This window comes from Vidua chalybeata, chromosome 24 (assembly GCF_026979565.1).
Source record: "Vidua chalybeata isolate OUT-0048 chromosome 24, bVidCha1 merged haplotype, whole genome shotgun sequence".
Lineage (NCBI taxonomy): Eukaryota > Metazoa > Chordata > Aves > Passeriformes > Viduidae > Vidua > Vidua chalybeata.
The window spans coordinates 3,739,576-3,746,538 of record NC_071553.1 but is presented as its reverse complement, the minus strand read 5'-3'; the positions used below and the strand labels follow the sequence as shown (position 1 = coordinate 3,746,538).

Sequence of the window (6,963 nt, the reverse complement as noted above, 5' to 3'; positions counted from 1 at the left end):
CACACAGCCCTGCATGTCACACTACAACTGTGCATGTCACACCCAGCCCTGCGTGTCACACCCAGCCCTGCATGTCACACACAGCCCTGCATGTCACGCACAGCCCTGCATGTCACACCCAGCCCTGCATGTCACACACAGCCCTGCATGTCACACTACAACTGTGAATGTCACACACAACCCTGGATGTCACACCCCAACCGTGAATGCTACACCACAGCCCTGAATGTCACACACAGCCCTGGACGTCACACCATAACTGTGCATGTCACACCCAGCACTGGATGTCACACACAGCCCTGGATGTCACACACAACCCTGCATGTCACACCCAGCACTGGATGTCACACACAACCCTGGATGTCACACACAACCCTGCATGTCACACCCAGCCCTGGATGTCACACCCAGCCCTGGATGTCACACCCAGCCCTGGATGTCACACCCCAGTCCTGGATGTCACACACAGCCCTGGATGTCACACCCAGCCCTGGATGTCACACCCAGCCCTGGATGTCACACACAACCCTGCATGTCACACCCAGCCCTGGATGTCACACCCAGCCCTGGATGTCACACCCAGCCCTGGATGTCACACCATAACTGTGCATGTCACACACAGCCCTGCATGTCACACCCAGCCTGGACATCACCCCGTGGACACCACCCCTCCCCTGGCCCCACCTTTGCTGCTCCTCCCTGCACCCTGCAGAGCCAAGGGTGCCAATCCCCATCCGGCGCAGGTGACAAACGAGCTGCTCACCCTGTGTCACCAAGGATGGCGTCTCAGCCCTGCTGCAAAGCCACCACGGCCCCGCCGGGTCACTGTGCCTCAGTTTTGAACCCCCCACCTGCTTCTAGAGGGGCAGCCCCAGGTCAGAGCCCGCTGGTTCAGCTCCTGCTCCCACTGAAGAGCTGCTGCTGGAGGTTCTACCCCACTCCCAGGGCACTCAGACATTGCTGAGGCCCTCAGGGGGGTTGGCCTGGGCCAGGCTAAAGTGACCAGAGGAGATGGATCCTTCTAGAACATCCCTTCCCTCCACGGGGGCTCGGATTTGATGCTCCTGCGGTGCCATCTGGGAAGCACTTCCCCACTCCTCGAGGTGTCTCCCAGCCAGCCTGGTGGTTCTGAGACAAGAAATGAGAGTCAGCAAGTCCAGCGAGACTCCCACGTCCGAAAGGAACGAGGGGAAAAGGAGTTCTGGCAGCAGCAGAACTGAGGAAGCCCAAATTTGTGCCTCCTGGACAGTTTTATTTGTGGAATATCCATGTCTGGAAAGAAGACCCTAAATGCAGGATTTTCCCCCGCAGAACTCGCATCTCCTTCCATCCTCCTCGCCAGCCCTGCTGTGTCCTCTGTGTTTCCACTCTCCACACTCTGTGGAGATGGATTTTGTGCCTTCCCTGCCCCGGTTTCCCCCTGCCCTCCCCCACCACCTTAAACCTCCTGCACATCCCCCAGATTTCGGCACTGGTTACAACAACTCTGCTGACAGACAGGGCGGTGTGTGGAGGGAAGGCGAGGATTAATACAGGCGAGGATATCAGAAATTAATTACTTTCAGGCAGACAATGTTGGCACCTCCAGTCAGCCTGATTTATTTCCATGGCTGCTCTATTTTTGGCGAAGCCAGAATGTTTGACTAAATATAAGACAACAAGGAGCTGGAATGGGTGGGGGAGCCGCTGCTAAATCCACAACCCCGAGAGGCTGAAACCCCCACGGCTGCGGGTCCCGGTGTCTCGGGCTGCTCCGGCTCTGCCCAGAGCCTCAAGGAGGAGCAGGAAGAGCCGCAGGAGGGAGCTCCCCTGACTCGAGTGCGAGGCCGGGATCGCTGTGTGTGTGTGTTTTTGTGTGTTTGTGCGTTCTCCGTGCGCGGCTCCTGCCCGGGCCAGCGGGGCCGAGCGGGCTCCTTATCCCGGGGCTGCGGCGGGGAGGAGCCAGCGCCGCACGGAGCCGAGCGCCGGCAGCGCTCCCGCACCGCGCCGGGTCCCGCACCGCGTCCGCACCGCCCCCGGCTGCGCTCCGGCTCCCCCTGCTCCGGTACCGGCACCGGCACCGCTCCAATTCCCCCGGCACCGGCACCGGCTCCGCTCCCACTCGCCCTGCTCGGTACCGGCACCGGCTCCGCTCCAACTCCCCCCTGCTCGGCACCGGCACCGGCTCCGCTCCAACCCTTTTCCTGTTCCGGCACCAGCACCGGCACCGGCTCCGCTCCAACCCTTTTCCTGCTCCGGCACCGGCACCGGCACCGGCACCGGCACCTCTCCAGCTCTCCCGTGCTCCGGCACCGGCACCGCTCCAACCCTCTTCTGCTCCGGCACCGGCTCCAGCATCCGCCCCGCTCGGGTGCCGGCCCCGCTCCAGCCGCTCTCCGGTGCCGGTCCCGCTCCGGTGCCGGCCCCGCTCCGCTCGCAGCCCGGCCCCGTTCCCGGAGCGGCCCCGCGGCTCCCGCAGCACCGCCCCTGCCCTCCCCGCAGGAAGGAGGAAGGGACACGGCAGGAGGGAGAGCGACCTGCTCGGCGGCCGGTGAGTGCCGGGGTGACCCCGCCACGGGCCGGGGGCCCTGCCCGCCCCCCAGCCCCTCCGGGGGCCACGGCCGCTGCCTTTGGGACTGGCGGGACACAAAGTGCGAGGGGAGGGGAGAGTCGGAGGTACGGAGAGGGAGGGTTCAGCTCGGTACGCATTTGTACCTTGGTGCTCCCTGGTGAGGGAGATTCCTGCGCGTGTTTAGTCCTAAATCTGTTTCAGGGAGCTCAGGTCAACCCCAGTATTGGATTTTGATGGGCACCTCTGGGTGGGTCCCGCTGTGAGCGGCCTGGGGGGAGCCTTTCAGTGTGGAAGTGCGCGGGGGTGACACCCAGGGTCTGTCCGGTGTGCCCCTGGCTCGGGAGGGAGCCCTGCCCCGGGCTGGCAGCTCGGCATTCCCCTGGCGCTGCAGTTTTTGGCGGCTGTCACAACCAGCTGCATCTCTCCAGCGCTGCCTGTTGCTGTGACAAGTTCCCGGGGGTGTGCCCCAGGATGTGTCCCCCTCTTTGTCCCCAGACAGCCCCTTGAGAGCTGCCCTCCGTGCCAGGCCAGCCTGAAAAGCTTTAACAGGCTCATCTCTCGGTGAAAACACCCTGGGCTGAGCGTGTTGGCACAATGGTGGCATCAGCTCTGAGAGGAAAGAAAGAATCAGGGTCAGGCCTGGGGCTGCTGGCGCTGGGTTTTGTGCTGTGCATCAAGGAAAGCAGCGGTGCAATGTGACGTGTGCCGGGCTTGGAGAAGGTGCCTGGAGGGTGAAAAGCTTTGAACAAACATCAGGCAGAAAGTTGGAGCCTCCGGTTGAGATTTGTGAAAGGGCAAGAGCCGTCAAACAGGGCCCTGCAAGGAACCGAGATTAATTAATTCCCTCCTCGGTGATGTGGGGCAGATTTGGGGTGTGGATCTGGGAGGTACCAACATGTGGGGCTGAGATGTGGTGAACGCAAGCAGAGTCCTGTTTTCCATCCTCACGAGGCTGTGACAGCGCCTGTGGGGCAGGGGAGAGGTCGGGAAAAGCAATTCCCATGATCCTGAAGAGATTCCCTCCAGGAATCTGGCCACTGGGTAATGGACATCGTGTCAGCAGGCACACACAGGTGGCACGGAGATCTCAGTGCCTGTGTGGTGTGGAACATCCTTTCCTCCCTAGAGAAAGGTGGGAAGGGGTGTCCAAGAGTCCCAGAAGGAAGAGGCAGGAATAGGAGGGCACCTGGCTCACCCCATCCGTGGAACTTCCTCAGTGTGTGAGGCACCCAGAGTTTGCTGATTTTCAGGCTCTCTGTCACGCCAGAAGATCTCTGAGCAAGTTTTGGTGTCCATGCTCCAGGCAGCGCTTGCAGATTTGTTCCCAAGTTCCCAGGCTTACTCACTCACGCTGGAAAATATCAGCACCACGTCCAAATGGGAGCAGTTAATAAATGAGTAGTGGAACAACCTCGCCAGCAATCCTGGGAGTTCCTCCTCTCTCATCCTGCTGCGATAGAGAGAAAGAGAGAAAAAAATTACAACTAATCAGGGCTCTGGAGATGTCCCACTGTCCCTGGCCTTGCCATGGATTCTGCCTGGCCTTGGCCACGTCACCGCCGTGTCCCCACGGCTGAGTTCCCCCATCTGTTAACTCTTGACCTTGCTTTCTTCTCAGGGCTTTGCTCCCTGAGCTCTGCAGGGCTCTGGGATGCTGGCAGGGATGGGAAGCACTGAAATCATCCTCATCTCCATGCCCCTTTCAATGAGGCAGCTCTTTGTGGAGCCCTGAATGGACCCTTCAGAGAGGCTGTGCTGGTGAGAGAGTGACAGAGGGAAGGGATGGTGTCACACATTGGTAGTTACAGGTGGCTGAAGTGCAGCTGGCTGCTTTTTATTGGCTTCCAAACGAGCTGCTTTAAATCTTGAGCTGCTGCCTCTCGTGTGCACTCCTTGCCAGTGTCACTTGTCCCCTGGGGACAGGCTGGGGTGCAGAGGGTGCTGCAGGGGACACTTTTTGCCTTCCCTCACCGGACCCAGAGCAGGCAGATGAGAGCAGCTGCATTTTGGACAGGGTAAAACACAGAGGAAAAATGGCTCAGGGTGCTTGGCTGAGTTTTGATCTCCCAGATTCATGAGGATCCTTCCGTTCTCCCTGTCCCACCACTTGGTCAGGCAGAACCCTGGGTGTCCACTCACCACCTGCACTAAAATATCCACGTTGCAGTTTCCACTGAGACCATCACCCCCTTGGTCCGGCCTTCTGGAGAGAAATGAATGTTTGGTCAATGCCTGTAAACCCTGGGACATTCCTCTGGCTTCCACAGAGCTGAGGTTTGGGCCAGGAGGGCTGAGAATCTCCAGAAAAGCCGGGATCTGTGTGTTTGGAGTCATGTCCAAGAAGAGTAAGAGTTTCCAAAAGGGCTTAGGCTCAGTAGGAGCCTCCCAGACTCTCCTTCCATCCTCAGGGAAATTGAGGCAGCTTCTTCAGGCAGCAGGACAGGACAGCTTGGCTCAGCTCAGAGGAGATCCCAAGCCTGGAGCGAGTTCAGCTCTGTGTAATTCATGTGCTGACACCCCCAAAGCTCAGCTCTGCTGGGCTGGGTTTGCCTCTGCGAGGGCAGGGAGGCGATGGGAGGGCTCTGTTAGAGAAGGGCCCTTTGCTGGCAGCGAACCCTGTCCAGGCAGAGCTTTGCCCGCCTGGGTTTGCTCTCCTCTAAATCCACTGGCTCCTGCTGTTTGTCCAGGAAACCCGATGGCAGGAAGCAGCCTGTTGATGGACGTGGCCCAGATCCCAATCTGGTGAACAATTAACTTTGCAGAGTCGCTCTGTAATCAGCCCGAGCATCTTCTGCCCTCTCCTCCCGCTCCCAATCTCCCAGCCCAGCGTTCCTTCCGAGGCAGCAGCGTTTTGCCCGCAGCCAGTGCTGCTCATCTGCTGCTCCTTTGCTCAGTCGCTCCCAATCTCTGGCTCCTATCTCGTGTCTGGCCGGAAGAGAAAACTGCTGCGGGATTATTCTCGAGGCACGGAGCAGCGCGGGGAGCCCTGGCAGAGGGCTGGGGTTCATCCGTGCTGCTGCCACCGCTGCCACCTCTCATCTCTCTGCTCGTCCTTCACCTCCCTCCACGCAGCTCCTGCCAACTCCAACCTCGCATTCCCTCTCCTCCTGCCTTTCCCTGCTCTTTTAGGAATGAGCTCCGAGCCACCGCAGCTACAGCCGGATTTTCCCAGCCGCATTCCCCACCAGGAATTGCTCACACCTCTCCCTGATCCCTGCTGCAAATCTGGGCGTTCCTTCCCGCACCTGAGCAGGAGCTGGGCTCTCCTTGGAGCTCTGGGTGCAGGGTGCAGCTCCAGGTGGAGGCAGGACCTGCGGGAATGCAGCTCGGGAATCGGGAGGATGCTCCAGGCACTCGCTCCACCGAGTTGGATCCCGCTGCCAGCACCAGCAGTTCTGCCTTTGGTTGTGGCTTTTGTTCCCATTTTCCGCTGTCTCTGCCACCCCTGGGGTGCTGGGGGCAGAAACAGCTTGGGAAGTGTTCAGAGGGGGGTGTTAGAGCTGCTCTTTGCAAGGATTGCTGCTTTTTGGGATCCAGGAGCGGCTCAGATGGGACATTTGGGGGATCTCAGCTGAGTTTGCTTCCCTCTCCTCTCCCTGTGTGGGTTTAATCCGGGGACAATTCCTCGTTTGTCACCGTGACCCCTGCACCCCCGGGGCCTGCAGGCACTGCCACAACAAAAATCATAAACTGAGTGGCAAATTCCCAATCCAGAGCTGCCAGAGCTCGGTCCCTGTCACCTCTGCTGGGTGACCTGGATCACCTGAGCTGCTGCTGAGATGCAGAGAGAGGGAAAACAGGATGGAGTGGGGCTGGAATCGCTGCCCTTTCCTGAGTGCCTGGGAAGGCAGAGCTCCTGTGGGCACCTGGGAGGATGCTGTTAATGAAGACACTCCAATTACTGGCATTTTCAGTTCATTGTTTGGTTAGTTTTCAATTTTTTCATGTTTTCCCTTATTAATTTTATTGGTGACACCCAAACGTTCCACCCTTGCACCACCCTTGTCATCTTCATTTATCAGCTGGGAAACTGAGGCACGGAGTTTAATTCCTGGGGTTGGGAAAATCCCATCACTGGCGGCTCTGGATCTCAAAGCTGAGACCTAAAACTCTCTCCAGGATCTGCTGGTCTGAATCAAACAGCTCCTGTCTCGCCGTGCTCTGGGTTTTATGAATTTAATTCATCTTTTGGGCACCTTTTCAGTGTTTTTATTATTGAACCCTCTCCATGAACCCACTCCCTCTCTTTTTTCCCCAATCCCTGAAATCCTCAGCCATTTCCTTTAAAAACAACCCAAATTTTCCCAGCTGGAGTGGGGCAGGGCACTGGCTTTGAGCAGGTTTTTGTGGTGATTTTGCCTTGAATTGCTCCATTTAAAAGGAGAGGCTGCTGAAGCCGACCGTAAACACCG

At 58.7% G+C, this 6,963-nt stretch overlaps 1 protein-coding gene across 1 annotated transcript in view; it reads left to right on the top strand.

The window, feature by feature from the left end:
* Positions 1–2,060: 2,060 nt before the first annotated feature.
* The window catches only part of CDK18 (cyclin dependent kinase 18), a 34,252-nt gene continuing 29,349 nt past the window's right edge, over positions 2,061–6,963 (top strand). The window contains exon 1 of the mRNA XM_053964058.1: positions 2,061–2,530. The gene's annotated coding sequence lies outside the window, so the exon portion shown is untranslated. The remainder of the gene's footprint in view (positions 2,531–6,963) is intronic.